At 38.6% G+C, this 17,055-nt stretch overlaps 1 protein-coding gene across 1 annotated transcript in view; it reads right to left on the reverse strand.

The window, feature by feature from the left end:
- Nucleotides 1-15,127, reverse strand: part of gpr4 (G protein-coupled receptor 4) — a 29,300-nt gene extending 14,173 nt beyond the window's left edge. Inside the window, exon 1 of the mRNA XM_066703925.1 lies at nt 14,638-15,127. The gene's annotated coding sequence lies outside the window, so the exon portion shown is untranslated. The remainder of the gene's footprint in view (nt 1-14,637) is intronic.
- Nucleotides 15,128-17,055: the final 1,928 nt, after the last annotated feature.

Here is a 17,055-nt window from a genome sequence, read left to right on the forward strand (position 1 = left end):
TCTCTATCTCATTTGACAGCAGCAACAAAAGAGAAGAAAAACAGATCTCTTATCTGAAGTGCACTGAAGGTTCAGATCACTGTGTAGAAGTGGACAGCAGTTGCAGAAAGGACAGCTTCCAAACCACAAGGAAATGACCCAGGTTCATGACAGGCACACCCTGGTCTGTCAACAAGGCAATTATGTAAAGAAGTTGTGCTGAATCAGAACAGATCACAAATATCTGTGTGCGATATGTCAGTCACACATCCCTACGCCAAACCGGGCATGACAATAGGAATGCACCAGATGACATCCTATCTTGACTAGATTTTTATTCTCCTCCATAATATTTTAATTCTCTATAATGGACTAGCAGTTTCAGAAATGCCACCTATTTTCCCTTCCCTGTTTGGCATCTAAGCTGGGCTCAATGAAGCAGTTTATACCTTAGTACATTGATTCAAACTGCCACTGTGTACTCTAGCGGACCTCCAATTCCAACACTGAATAAAGGTGGATATTGGAATTTTGCTTTGATTATTTTATGTTATGGACTATAAATCATACTCATAATCATAATGTGGTATGAACTCTACTATTTACTACCACTTTTAAAGCAATACGCTTAGTAAACAGGGCTAATCTGATCAAAGTGTAAGGGTATGCCTAAGATTATAAGTCGATGGAGTCATGGAAAATACTTTTTTATTATTACAAAAGCATTTGTTTATTTTATGTGTCAGGTCTTTTTTTTCCTGATTTGGCTGAGAAGAGCAGCTTGGCTTTGTTTACCAAACAATCTCTCACCTCATTAATTGTGGAGTACTTGAGAGGGAAGTAGAGAAAGTAAACAAGGTATAAGTTCTGTTTTTTGTTGTTTGTCTTTTTCCAGAGCTAAACTAAAAGTCCAAGACCCCGCTGCGCTATCATCGGCAATTTAATACGTTGTCGTGTACGGAATTCAGCAGAGGTGAAAGTAGACGGTTGCTTTGTTTATGTTAGAACTCATTGTGTTTTGTTTGCTCTTATATTTTTGCAGGGAAGAAGGTTCACTAAATGGTATAACACAATTTTTAACAAAATTTTTCTACTTCCTGGCTCGATATCAAAAGTCTATCGGCACCACATGCCCAGCCACCACCCAACACTGACACCACCATCTGCGATCTACAATCTGGTCTACTATCTCACTGTCAGCAACTGTTCTACAAAGCAAGAGAGATGCTTCATCTATAGTCCGATCAGTTTGCATGGTTTTTATCGTTGCATATTTTGGAAAACAATGTGAGGATGTGTCACCACTGACTGAAGCTAAAATAACTGCAATAGCAAGCACAAAAAACACCTTCAGCCTTTCAGCGAGTCCAACTGTGGCCATTGTCATATGTCCTCTGATCAACAGGACAAGCTTCACAAAAATGCTAGATGTGGGGGAATCATTCTCTGCTACAAATAATTTGCAGAGGTATCCCCCAGGAGACTTAGCATGTCTTCTATATATTTAAACAGCTTTAGCTCCGGTGAGTTGTTCACCACGTTGTTCACCACTGCTTTTGCCTGGAAGGTTCATTATCAGAACAAATAATACAGAGCAAACAGATAATCGCACTTCAGAGATTAATTTCAAAAGCTTGCACGTACGGTTTTCGGATCATGCACAGAAGCCCTGCCAAATGAGAAAGGAGCGGCTTCGAGACACATCGGATGCATGTGGCACAACACTAAGCATCAAATGGAGCAGGCCCAGAACCATGCGGGATGCTGGAGCTTTAGGCCACATGCTGGGTAAAGTGGAAAATTCCAGTATGTGTAAGACTGTTCCCTTAAAAAGGGCAGGGTTCTGGTGCCAACCTCTCTCTCTATCCCCACCCCCAGCACACCCTCTTTCCTCCCCAAAAAGGAACAACCCTGTATTGTGCAGGAGGGGAGAATGTGCAGGGAAGAGCTAATTCCTGATTAATAGAGGGGGGGACCTTCATTCCTTCTGACAAGTGAAAGGTCACTGCTCTGCATGCCTTTGCCTGCTTTAATTAAACCAGACTCTCTTTTTCTACAAGTATGAAAAACAAATTTTAATTCCCAAGGCGTTTTCATTAACATCCATTTAAATGGAATACACGATGGTCTTCATTTAGTGTGACACGCAAGGAAATTAGAACAATTTACACATTCAAAATACAGGCATTGATAACATGTGAAGTAGACTTCTAACTCCATGGGAATTAAATATAAAACTGTTATTTAACACATAAAAAAAACAAAACAACAACCCAAAAAAACACCACAGCACATTAATTTCTAAGTTGATTGTTTTTATTGATCATGTCTTCACTGTAACCAGAAAATGCTCCTTAGTATTCAGACTGAACCAATGTGTCTAATGTATGGCTCAGCTTGGTCGTTATTCAGCTAAAACACTTGATTCCCAAGTACATTTGCATTCTTTCTGGCCTTGATTCTCTCACGCATAGTGGGAATGACCCAGGGTTATCAAATCAGACAAACAACAACAAACAGGACTATAGGCAAGAATACACCACCGAGAACTCCTGGAAGTCTGGGAGAGGAAGGTTTTTCATTTTTGGATTTGATTTGTTTTTATCAGGAAAGAAAAAAACAACTGTTAGGCATGGTGCCACACTAGAACAGCTTGATAAAATGTCAGTGGAGATTTGTACAGTAATTCTGCTGACTCATCACAGCAACAAAGATCAACTAGTAGGGAAGCAACTGAACAGAGCTTTCCTTGTAGGAGTAAGCAATCTGGTTGTAAGGTTCAAGGTACAGACCTTTTTCTTAAGCACAATGAATACAGAAATAAATCTTTTCATATTGTTTCTTGTCAAAAAACTTAAATTTGTTCCACATGGCAAACAGCAAAAGTTCAGTGACATCACAGCCAGCCAAGACTGAACACCCAAAGCCCTTCTCTGCTGTCCTCCACTCTCAGGTCCAAAGCATCGAGATAAACCTGGCATACAACCAAAATCAAAATATTTAGCCAACATGCTTTTTAGCAAGAAAACCATTGAGATTAATTAAATCAATGATCTGCAACCCAAGGCCTTGCACTTCCAAATTCTCACAGCATTTGACCCAACTGTACAGTGGAAAACCATCATGGTCCAAAGGTCATTAATTTATTAGTTCCATCAAATTCCACCCAGTGTGTTGTTGAGATGTTAATTTGTTGAAGAGAAGATGTTTCGCAAAACAAACCCTGTCCTGCCTCTGATCAGCAATGATTCTCCTGAGTCTTTTGCATTTAAAAATAACTCAAGACTCAGCCTGTTAGTCAAAGTCAAGGTCACCATATCTCTCCAATCTCTATGTTGCTGTTCTTCAATAAGATGCTAGAAACCACGGCTCTGAAAGTAATCACAAGGTCTTTAGTCCACTTCTGTTTTATAATAGGTATGCAATACATAAGATTAACCCCATCTATGTATCCATATTTATCTCACAGCTAGCCATGCTTAGCAGCTCCAGAAAAATTCAGGGAGTTTCAAATGCTTTTGGTTGGAATTCATATGACTGTACACTTTTGTGTAGCTAGAAACTCAAAAGGCTAATTCTGGGAAGCACAGTAATACAGTAATACACACTAGCCTTCTGTTAAGCCATGTATTTTAAAAGCTTTGACAAGCAGTCTTCAGACAACAAATGTGAAGAAAAACAACTGCGGCAGAAACTGAGAATGTTTTGAGAAAATTATGCTCCACATTCACATACCAAGCTTGAAGTGTTCATATTTTATATATTATTTTATATGTATGTATGCACAATGAGTCATGCATGATGATATACTCAACTGGGCACTTCATGTCTAATTATGTGTGGATCACTTATGTCTGTTCTGCAAGTATTCATTTTCAGACCTGGCAATTTACATGTGTAATAAAATGGCGTATGGTGTTTATTTTTATCTTTAAGCGTGCCGTGTGGAAACCAAAACATTGCAGTTTTAGCCATTTCAGGTTTCATGAATAGCAGGCTCATGTGCAACTTTGAAACGTGTTACTGAGTAGATCTTACAGATAGATTTTATTGTGATTTTTAAATGAATAGGTTTTCTGCTTCATTAGTGAAATCTGCATCAAACTGCTATGCAATGGGGCTCTCTCTGAACACCAATTAGTGCCAGCTGAGCTTTGATTACAGTTTGGAAACAGAGGCAGGTATTTTTAACCATATACACTGTACACATATAGATACAATTCTGTCCACATACATAAAGCTACCAGAACAACAAAATGTCATCTCTCTCTCCACAGCAACAGCCACATCCACAAACAGTCTTCTGTGGTCAAAGTTGATAGCACATACCGAGGTAAAACATATTGGTCAATGTTGTTCGTTCTGCAGCCTGTTTTTCTGAGTGGTCTCTATCTTTATTTTTTTAGTTCAATCATGTTTTAATTTCTCTCAGAGAAAGGACACTGCACAGCTGTTTTGATTGTAATATTACTGCAAAACAAAATGCACTTTTGAATAGTAAATGTTACCTTACAGGAAAAAGCCTGAGCCACACCTAATCTTTCCTATACAGATTCTTGGGCCCATTTTGCATGTCTGAGAAACATCTATAATCCTCAAAAGTGAAACCAATGGATAGAGGGATTAATTCACTGCATTCACATGCTTATTTCAATGAAACACATCGTGAAAACTTCCAATACATTAGATATCATTGAGTCCAGCTGTTAACTCCCCATTCCCAACCATGCAGTCCCATCCTCTCTGTTGCTCTCTCGCATGTCACTAGAGCTACTGGTAAAAGCCTGTAGAAATTCACTATACTGAGATCTGTTCATTTTCTCCCCTAAACGCAGAGCAATTAAGACAGGACAGGCAAAGAGCAATCTCAGTAGAAAACAACAGGGGGATTGTTAAGACGAATACATGCATTAGGACAGGACGTGAGTAAGACACTACCTAACAGGAAAAAAACAAAGAGGTTATTCACTGATAAACAAATAAATATATATGCAGCAGGCCACTTATATATGACCTTTATTGTTGTAATAAAATGAACAAGGAAAGTCATGTCTATTTCTTATATTAAAGTATTGGAAATTGTGTCACACTACAACAGAACTACTTCTGTGGCAGATATAAATGGTAAACAATGCCGTTAATAAGTATTATAGGGAAATTAGGATTTTTTGTGGAGACAAAATGAAGACGCACAAAATGAGGGAAAAATAAACCATGAGGAAATTCCATTCCTGACTTCAGAAGGTGAGTCCAGGAGACATTGTCTGTCTGGGTGTTTCTGAGATGTGACTAGCTGGCACTATGACACTGATTTGCAGATAGGTGGACTATTTCTATATTTAACCATCAAGGAGGCTATGATAAAGGATTTGCCGCGACACACTTAGATCACGGCCACAGCACTTAATGATAGCATCTAGACTCTAAGCGGAAAGAGATTTAATTTAGCACACTGAGAGCGGGGTTGAGGAACTGGAGAGATCAGGCAGAGTAAGATGAAACACCCTAATTTTAGAAACCTTTAAACATCCAGCTTCTTGCACTACAGTTCTAAAGGGCTATTGAGTTAATGGGGAGTGCGTTGTTGTTTGTTGGGTGTGCTCGGTTTCACGCTGTGTGTTTTGTCACACATGCATCATTTTCACATCATCACCCCCCACCAGACAAACACACACACACACACACACCTCTGTGACACCACAGTGGCATGAGACATTTGTTTTTGTTTTTTGTTGTTGTCTTGCTTACCTGATCTTTTCATACCAGCTTAACCATCTCCTTAGCCTTAAAGGCAAATAGAGACAAATGTAAAGGCAAAGAAAAAGATTGAACAAATACATGCATATATTTTAACAGAGTGAGTTTGACAACTTTAAGAATATTTTTTCTGCACAAATTAAGTTTTAAAATTTACATGGGAGACATGTCAGAAAAACAAACCCAACTCAAATGTTGCTTACAAAGAACTGATAAAACAATGAACTTAAGCAAACAGTCTGCTAAAAACAAAAAGCCCAGAAGTCTGATTCTTTGTGAATCTTTTCAGGTCTCTTACGTTGGTGAATGGAGTTTTAAACTGAAGTTCGGGACGACGACAATCCCAATCTCCCAATTCCGTCTAAACTAAGTATCCAGCAAAAAACACACTTTCACAGCATTCTGCGCTTTGCATCCCTCTTCCACCCCAAATGCAAGCAGCAGCTATTGGGGGGATCCAATGGCCTCGTCCTCATGCTCAGATCTATTTCCCTAAGTCAAGGGAGTCTATATACATCTATTGGGGATGTCTGGAATTGAACAGGAGGAGGAGAAAGGAGCCAAGGCAAAGACCCCATAGAGCTGTAAATAGTTTAATTAAATGAATGGATGCTGAACTATTAAGATACAGGCAAAATGTTGCAATGGACAAATTGTTTTCAATTTTTCCTTACAGTTATTGTTTTATTAGTAAGTACTTTCACCAGGACTTTAAACTGGTGTTTGGCTTATTTATCTGGTATCAATATCAGAGGTAATAATTGCTGAAAAATTCCTGTTATCTAGTGACCCTCATACATATAGACCTCAGTGGTCAAGTTCTCTGAAAACGAGTCTGGGGTGATACGCACGTTACCACAAAACTTTACTAAGACGAACTCAGATCAGCGGTGAGGTTGATCTGCATGAATTAACCTTGAGGCTGTTTCAAGATATAGGTTTATTAAAAATGTAAATAGACAACATGTATTTGCAAAGATACGATAGAGACAAGCTGGGTGGATAATATTAAAAGTAAGAGTGAGAGGAGATCTATCAATACTCAAGTTTTGACTCGAGGCACAAAACATGTAAAATAACAAACAAGTATTATAATTAAGCTACCCTTTCCTACAATTTAGATCCCATACACAACTAGGTTTTATGTAATTGTGATTTACCTAATTCTTGACTAGTACATGAAATATACTACCTGTGTGGTTTACTGAGATTCAGTTATGCAGACAGTTGATAGCAGGGAGGGCTGGCAGACTGCGTCCACTTGAGGACGGCTGCAAAGCTTTCAGGTTTTTGGTGGAGAAGTTCTGGTTCTTGTTCCATTCAGTCTTCCTGGATTTCACCTCCTTGGTTTCTTCTCCCAGGTTGTTCGACTCCACTCCACTCCAAATTGTGCCACACCAAATTGCTAGTTTTAGCTTTCTGTTTTTATATGTTTTAGACAAAGAGATTCTAATCTCTTTCCTTCCAAATTGATTGTTCAGGTTTGGGGTAATAAAATTGAAATTCAAATCGAAGCAGTCTTTGCCATTCCTCTCCCTTGATTCCTACAGAATGTGTATTGGCGGTGTGATTGCTTTGAGGAATGTGAAAATGGTTCAAATGTTACCTAGAGTTTCTAACTCTCTATATTGTCTTAGTCTCTATAAGTTTTAGTTCTATCAGTTACATTTTCAATTCCCTCAAAGCATGACCTTACCAAGCCAGGTGTTCTTTTACAGTGATGTTACAGTGGAAGATCAATTAGGATGTGTGAATAATTCTCTTACCAAATGTTAATGTTGCATTGTATGTGAAATATAAATGATCCAATGGTTGTTTAAGCCAATGCTCTTTCTTTTAAGACTAAACATGGCATGAGCATGTTTTGGTTCCAAGGTAGAATTACTTAAGTGTCATTAACTTAGTTTTAAGTCACTTCAAGTAAAAGTAAATATTTAATTGGAATTTGGTGCTGGTCTCTGTGGAGACTGGCATGGCAGCCCATATGTCAGTTGTGGGGTCTCCAGCATGGATGTGTTATCTGTCGATCTTTGGTGAGTACAGGAACAGGCCTGTATCGTAAAACACGGAACTTCAAAACTGTCTCCTTAAGTCCTTCACCACAATCCTAAATTTCTCAGTTAAGAAGGTATATGAATTTGTGTATATATTTGCCAAAATAAGGTCATATGATTTACACAGCAGAGCACTGTTCCCCACCAAGATACTGTAAAGGGCCACTTCAGTTAATGGTATATATTGTTTGGCAGGCCACATATATAACCCCACAGATTAAAAGCAATAAAGTAACCTTATTCGTTGGAATGTTAAAAATAAACGATCTTGCTAGAAATAATCAGTCTGAAACGCCCAAGTGACCACTTCGTGGGTTTCTGAGGAAGGCTTCTGGCTAGGGGAGATTAATAATGATAAGGGGAGAAGAGATATGTCTTTCCTTTTGCAGTGGGAGAAACAAAAAAGCCAAAGTAAAGAAAACAGTGCCCTTTTCGTGCACATTTTCAGCTCTTTTTCTATTTTACAACTCTGGGGAGCGATTAAAGTCTAGACACTGTTTGCTGGGGATTTGTGCCATCACAAATTGTTGTCTGCTCACCCCTGTTATCAGCGCAATTATACCTGGGAGAAAGCTGTTGTGAGCGCTAAACCCTGCTATTTAAGAGCGTGTGGGAACAAATTCCACACTGCGGCGTGTTTAGCCAACAGGACGAGGAGAAAGTGGTAGAATAGAACAAGTTCTTATATGAGTGCACCTGTTTTGTGTGCACGCACAACCAGAAAACACTGAGAGCGAGAGAGAGAGAATTCCCCCAGAAGTTCACCTGCTTCCTCAAAACAACAGGAATGAAATGCCGTTCAGATCTGATCTTTGAGAACAATACATGCCCTTCCGTTTCCAGACGGGCTGCATGAAGAAGAATGAAGGCTTTCTACTTTATGAGGATTAACAACTCTAAATAGCACCTGATTGGATGTTTTGCTGGGTTGAGGTTGAGATTGGGATGAGGCACCAAAACATTTTACATTGAGGCTAAATTCAGCAAAAGAATGAAAAAAGTAACTCAAGATTAAACCAACAATACAGGCCAAATTTGTCCCTCCCCCCTGCACATTTTTGTCACATGTTCATTTGGGAATTATGAGATTAGTTGACATGCACAATAGGTGGATTTTAAAAACCTTAGAAGCTCAAGGCTAGCAAGGAACCCTATAGGTCCCATAGGAGAATGCCATCCTCAACTACGAATACAAATGCAGCAATCTGTCTGGCAAGCAATGTTGTGACAATACTTCAACAGTTCTCTCAGAACACAGTCAAGTGCCAGGGAATAGCAGTGACCTTAAGTAGGCACCGGGTTAGAGAAGCTGTTTTTCTTCTTGTTTCGTTCCCCATTTCATGCTTCATTGGCAGACAGAATGGGATTTGCAAACCCAGAGGCATGTGCACAGGGGCTAAGTCAGACATCCCAGGTCGAGAATTAATGACTTCAATAAAAACGACAACATTTTCACATGCGGATTTCCAACCGAGATGTGACTCAGAGCATTAATTCAGCCCTATTACTTTAGCCTTGCCCTCAATAAATACATATTTGTGCATGTGTGTGTGTGTATGTTTGCCCACGTACTAAAATATAAGTTAATTTCCTTTTCCAAAGATAATATGGACACACATCATCCAAGTCAAATATATTTAATAGAGAATTTCATCATGTTGCTTGATGAAAATTTCGCCATGCGTCAGTCATTTAATAGGAAACACTGATCAGTTGCGCAATTCTGCCTTTTAGTTTTGGTTTAGGGAATGACTGCGCTATGGGGAAACAGAAGGGGTGTTCTACTGTGCTTTATTGTTATCTAAGCACTGAGATTTTCCAAAGTACTTCAAGTAAAATTATCCAGATCTGTTGAAAATAGAATAAAATAAAATAAAGAAATAATGAAATATTTATTTATTATTTCTTTACTAAAAACTTGTGATCATAAAAACAAACTTCCTTAAATTATGCAGTTCCTTCCTCTTTACACATCAGTCAGTTATGTTCTTTTTTAATATACTTAATTTAGTCTGTAACTTTCCGTTTTCAAACAGCTTGCAGAGAAATTGGAATTGGCTTTCCCCAGCTCTGTTGGATACTGTGAACTACAGAAGAACGATTCGGTTGCTTTGAAGACAACAAATGTCAAAACTGTTTACTAATAGAGCTCGAGGGTTTCTATTTTCACAAGCTATACTTCACTTACAGAGTGTGTGATTTTGGAGATTAGCCATGGAGCCAATCCTTTCGGAAGAGAGAGAGAAATTTCAGCTGGCGGCTGCTTGAAAATAATGAAGAAGAAGATGATGATGAAGAAACAGAACAAGCAAAATACCTTTCATTTTTATAGTGTTTCATATCTGCAATGGATTGCAAATTGCTTGAAAAGCAGGAAGGAACTCACATAAAGTGAGGCAACCACCTATGATATGGTGGATATGGAAGTTTTTCTTAAATTAAGTGATTGAATCTGGCATGGTGAGCTTATCTTGAAATGGAGTACAACCTCATTTGTCAGTATAGCTCCATGAAATCCAATTATCTGAAAGAACAGGCCAGAATCCCTGGTGTACAAACCAAAAAATAAAAAACATCCTTTTAGGTTACATAAAAAACACACATCTTTAAACTAAGATGTGGGGGTTAGGGTGTCTCTCCCCTACCTCTCCCATAGAAATAAAAGCCAACAGAAAAATGACAAACAAGATTCCAGCGAACCAATCACTCTTCCCAGCAAAACGAAAATGAGTGATAACGAATTTCGAAGTTCCAAAGTGTCTGGAAGATCCCTGTTGAGACATACCCTAAGCCTTTTTCTGGGCATTTAATTAACTGACTTTCTGCTTCCTGTTTATTAAAAGAGGTGTAGGTTAGTCAACCAGGCGCTCTACCAAAGAACTACTTCCTCCAGCAATGCTTCAGGCAGCAGACACTGCACCAAGCACATTCATTTAAAAGCAGCATCAAGCTTTAACCAGCTGCTGGGCAGATTTTTCAGAATCATATCACCCTGTTGCAAAAAGGGAGTCACTTTTCTTCCAAACAATTTGGGGATTGGACATGTTTAGCCTTTTTTCCTTTTTGTGGATGTTCAATTTGAATGGATTTTTTGGGGATGTTGTTTTATCATTTTCCATTTTATTTTAACTCAAATAAGGAAGTAACACTGACAGACAAATAGAGAGATAAAGACAGATATATCAACTGGCGAAATAACTTCAGCCTGCAGCTCAGAAACGACTTTAAAACCAGGAGTCCTTTTTCCATGCTGCAGTCAATCAATATTTCATGGTGTCCCAAAACACAAACCAAAAGGTCAGCTTACTCTCGAAATTTGTCGGCATCAATCTCTGCCTACCCTGTCTTTGACATTGTCTCCCACTTTCTAGGAGATAGTATTGCAATCACCTGGCCCAAAATAACCTCCCATGACCTCTCTCTGTCTCTTTCTTTCTCTCCATCTCTCCTACAAACACACACACTCTCTCTCGCTCTCTCTCTCTCTCACACACAATGACACCACAGCTCCCTAGAGAAAGCATAACACAGTAATGGGCCAAATTGCCCCCACGTTGAATCCATTACAGCTCATTTCACTAGTTAAACCAGGCTTTGCAAAACCTACTGATCCATTCAATCTATCTGAAGTTCAATCATGATGCAGCACCATTTGACTTCACCCAGTGTTTAACTACACCCGGACTGGTAAAACTAAAGAGCAGCAAACATTTCTGATTTAAAAGCCACGCCATTTGCCTATAGGGGGAGTTTAGAGCACTCCCTCTGAAACTGTAACCTGACAGTTTAGGCAGTTTGATTTAATGACATGGAGTCAATAGGTCAATAAATCATTCTATTGTCATAGGGGTGGAGGAAAACAAACAGAAATATAATGTATTAACCACTTACCATTCAAAACATGACACAAGCATACATAAGGAAACCACATGGGTGAGGGCAACAAATAATACTGCCATTGTGTTGTGTTTACATCCATTTTAGCTTTCATAAGCTGCTGGCTCCTGTACAAACTGAAGCAGAAAGCAAGATATTTCTGATAATTTGAACTCTTCATATCTGTCCAAGCAAATGTATTGATAATATGGTAACAAGCTTGAAATACACATCTAAATAAGCCTACAGATCTTAAAAAACTAGAAGCAATCAAACTGCTGGGCAAAGGGATGGAAATCAATGGTGCACACTGCAAACAGAGATAGACCATTGTGGAAAGGCAATGGATATTTAGGTATTGCTTGCAAAACAAAAATAGTAATTAAATTATTATGATTTTTCCTGCTCTTGATAAACTTAAATGGAAGTTGTGTTAGACAATGTAATACATCTCACTGAACGTGAGTCCAATATTTATGTCCTCCTGCAATATGTCCTGATGGGAGGACAGCATTTAATTGATTTAGTTGTTATTGAGAACATTTTCCACTGCCACTAGTGATTGTGTAATAACAAATACATAAAGAAATTGTCTCATAATTACATGTATGTTGTTTTAATGAGTATGAGAATTATATTGAGTAATTCAGATAGATTTTACACTAAAATTGTATTTAGTAATTACAATAGGGTTACAGCTCTATTACATCTTGGTCTGGGTTAGTGTTAGTGTTAGAGTCAGTCAACACAGGCTTTAGGTTAGGGTTGTAGTAGGTTAGGTGTAGATTTATACTGTGGGTAGCCACAGAATGCTTTACAGATTGGAAATAAACAAAAATTGACAGAATACAGATTCTGAATATGATTCAGGTGTTGGGTAATTTATTGTCATTCCTGTATAAAGTGAAGATGTGGACGCTTAGGGGGAAAAAAACCTATAAAATATATTGAAAAAGAAATCTGAATTAGGCAAACTGGCAACGGCAAATTTTATTTTGACAGTAGAAATGGCCTCCGCGATACACTTAGGCTGTTTTTGTTTTTTGGGAATTTAGAAAATATGTACTGAAATGAAGGTGAGTGATTCCAGGCCATTTCAGCAAACAAGCTATGTTTGACAGCTTTCAACCCCTTCAAATACAGATAAGGTGTCTGCGTCAGATAGACCACATTTATAAAACAGGCCTCAAAATGTTACTACATTGTGGCATCTCGTCATAATATTGACCAAAAAAACTACTTTAGAACAAGTGCAATTTTCCAGTCCATAAATCCAGTAACAGCATCTTTACGAATGTCTTTACTGCAACACAGAATACACACACAAAAAACATATTGCTTTCTTATTGGAATATTGCTTCAGGTCTATCAGCATGATCCTATGCATGAACAAATACATGTCTTCCTATCAAACTGAACTTAGCTGAGATTTGCCTATTCAAGCTGTTCAAGTAATCCTTCCCAGTATTAATATTTACATTTCTAGTAGTAGTAATATTGTGACCTGTTATTTTAAGAATAAACACTAGTCTGTCAGAGTGTTTGTTCTTAAAATAACAGGTAACAATATTTTGAAATGTATGTCCTGGAAATATTCCCCTTTTTTTGGGTGGAAGCCATCCATAGACTTGGTATAAGCCTGTCATGGGTTGTGCTGTTTGTGCTGCAGCCCGTCTCGGAGAGAGTGTGGGATCTTGAATGGGCTCAAGCCATTACTGATTCCCGTGTGCTAGGCCCCAGGGTGTCCCAGTCTTTTGTGTGAGCGTCTAAGAGCTGGCAGCTGTACAAAACATGCTCAAACGAGACGCACACCATGCAAACACCAACCAATATGAAATGTCACCACCACTCAGGCGCTCGGGCTTAAAGTTGTCTTATTCCCTTTGCCATCTTAGATTGTAACAGGTCGTTGTCCGACTTTTGAGAGGAAAACAAAATAACACACAACTGCAGATATCTGTGCTGCCTGACGCTTAAAGACTAAACACATATTTTGTTACATGTATTGTGTATACAACTGGAGTCAGGATTGTGTTATGAAGCCCCTCCATTTTGCAGGACAGAGGGAAAAATTGCACTGTGGAACCCAGTCAAGCCATAAACCGCACAACTTGAGGAAAATGGAAACCACTGTTGGAACTGGATAGTGTGGCAAGTATATCACCAGACTTACTGATGAATGTATGAATTTGGAGGAGAAGAGGAAGGAAAAGGAGGAGGATGGACAAGAAGAAGATGAAGAAACCTGGCCTATTAGCTTAAAGCCTAATTTGGTTTTCTGTTCAAGACTTCATGGAATGTATCTCTATAGGGTATCTTCTAGAGTTTTTTAAGGTGGTTCAGAAAACAGGATACAAATCATTTAAAATAAGACAAAATAAGCAAACAAAATCCTCTGCATATTATAGAGACTCTCTGCCCGGATGGAATCAGATACCTTATGCTGGCAGTAACTCTACTGTGATAAGCAGAATATACTGTTAAACGCATTAGTGCGCGTTTATGGTTTACGTTTATGATTAGGGTCTTATTCCAGGCACATATTGCGATATGACATGCACTTGATAATTGATTTAATAGACACAATGATTATGTCCCTTGTAAGAGGATCAAATAGGGTTTCATATCATTGTACTGTACTGGCTTTTGGGGCATATCTATAAATAAATACAGACATACATTACATGCAAATACACATACAAAGAAAGAAAGAATGAGAAACGTGCTCCAATTCAAACCTATATTAGCAGCTTACAGACATTCATTTTGTTGCGCTCGGGGAAATATAACCTGCAGTTTAAGTTCATTGGGAAAAGAGTAATCGCTTTCACTTTTGAATAGACTGACACCATGGACTTGTCAATTAGGAAATGATAACGCAAATCATAATCAGGTCCAGCGCATCGGACTGAGAAACAAACAATTACACACAAAAAACACAACCGTTTTCTGTTCTTAAGCTTATACTCACCATACATGCCTGTAGTGGAGCGACTCCTCAGACTGGAGTTGCAGGTCCGAGTTGTGCGCCTGTGCGCGGATGCTGCGCCGATTAGTCTTCAGAACTGACGCTTTGCTGTGGTGCAATGATCGTCCTTTTCTGATTCCTGATTTATTTCGTTTGTACACGTTAAATGAAAAAGAAAACCTTGGGACCTTCACAATAAAGTTGCAGTCATCCGTTTATAGTAGCGGTCGCTTCAAATCACATGGGCTATATTGCTATCTATCGTAAAATGAGAAAATAAGTTACTTCCATTCCATTCCGTGCTATGCTTGAGTCCAAAAGGTTAAACTGTCCAGCTAGAGAGAAGACAAAAAAATAATAATCTTAGTTTATATTGTCATTGTCTTGTCAGCTGTGTTCACAAGCGCAGTAGTCCACACTTTCGCAGTTGCCTCCTCCCTTCACTAAAACACACTGCTCTCAGGTTTGCACTTCCAAACTCAAACGGGAGGATTGCCCCCCTACTCTCTCTCTCTCTCTCTCTCTCTCTCTCTCTCTCTCTCTCTCTCTCTCTCATACACACACACAATGACACTTGCTCTCGCACCTCCTCTAGATGTGTTTTTTGTACACTTTAACTCCTTCCTCGCTGCCTCACAGCAATGTGTTCGTTTATATTTCACACTTTAAAATACAAATGGTTATATTTTAAACAATAATTATAGTGTGCTCAAAAGCAGCAACGTATTGGTTATGTGCAGGACAACCTTCAAATCAATGGATTGCAATCGGTAGTTAGAGGGTACTTATGTAGGTACAACTTGGGAATTACACTCCTGATGTGTTGTTTTTAACACATCTGTTCAAAATGTGTACACTGTAAACACCGAAATGTCAACTGAACCCTTTCTCAAACACTTATTTTGCAGCACGGGAGGGAACATTTTAAATCCCATTTACTGTGTATCATTTATCAGTATTCAAAGTTTGATCAGCAGGACACAGCTTAAACACACTCCAACACTGACAGTGTGTTATAAAAGGAACATTTTGGCATGTTCTAGTTTGTTCATTTCATTTTTGTTTATTTATGTAAAATCAAGGAACCATGTCCACTTTACATAAATACATTTTACAGTTCGGCCCTAGAAAATGACATTCTGGATTATTGTTTATTACTGAATCTTCCATTAGGAAGGACTGTTTTATCCAGGGAAGATCCAGAATCAACATCATTTTGTATTTATTTTTTTAGAGACAAGAAAAATACCTGTAACTAGATACATGCGTGTTTGTTTGTTTGTTTTGTTTTTTATTCCTCACATCATTAGTCCAGATTTATTTGTGTTTCTCTCTGCCAGAAAAAGCAAGACATAGGAACTCAATTCAAGTGGTTGCTGAAAGTCAGAAGAACAAGGAATCATTTTTATGCCATCGTCTTTCTGCTGTGCTCACATTCACAAGTGATAGATGTTACTGCCACTTTCAAAATGTTGGTTAACAAGGAAATTCAATCCATTAATTGTATTTTTACTCTTGTATTTTTCACTGCCTCTGCCTCCCCCACCCCCCCACCCCGTTACCAAGACAACTGCCTGTGCACTACATATATCAAGGCAATATAAGTCAATAACACAACATTTTATTTTTTATTCTTAAATGTTGTTCCCGGTGTGATTGTCATTAGTGATCCTTGACCTAGTGCCCTTGAGATTGATTGAATTCCTGCTAGTCTGTTAAAGAGACTGAAATCTACAATATTCTGTCTTTTATCCTCAGAGTATTGACTGAAATTCCACGCATAATGCATGGGCACACTTGAAAGAACTGAAAGCTAATGCGTTTCTAATGGACAATCCAGTCACCAATCTAACACAAAATCATGAAGCCGGACCCTCTTTTGCCAAACATCTTAAAACAACAGACACAATACTAAAGTCCTGCCCTTGGCTCTACTGATTACTACAGTCCTTTGGATAGATGCCTGAACAAATACTGTGCCATTTCTCCACTCAGACCTCCTGTCCAGCAGAGGGAAACTGGTTTCTGTTTCAGCTCATCCCACAGCTGTTCAGTCCAGCAAATACATGTTTTCAGAGCTATTCTCCTTGAATAAAAACAACATCAAAATGCAAGCAGCCATATAAGGCATACACAATTAATGTATTGCCATCCAATGTTCAGACATATCTGACTTGGTAGGATTTTCAGAATCACAATTAGTGTGCATATCATATTCTCTACTTAATACCTTTGACAATCAATTTGCATTTCCTTTGGGGGAAGTCTGGAATACTGCCCCAGTTTCTGTCTCTTAAATGTCCACAGCAGTGGCAAAATGTGAGGACGGCTCACCCTCAAGTTTGCCAATCAGGTTCTGCGGGAGGGGTGAAGGAAGATCCACCGTTGGACATGTGCCACAGGTAACTCTGACAGGTTTCT

The sequence above is a fragment of the Amia ocellicauda genome, chromosome 5 (assembly GCF_036373705.1).
Source record: "Amia ocellicauda isolate fAmiCal2 chromosome 5, fAmiCal2.hap1, whole genome shotgun sequence".
NCBI classification, from domain to species: Eukaryota; Metazoa; Chordata; class Actinopteri; order Amiiformes; family Amiidae; genus Amia; species Amia ocellicauda.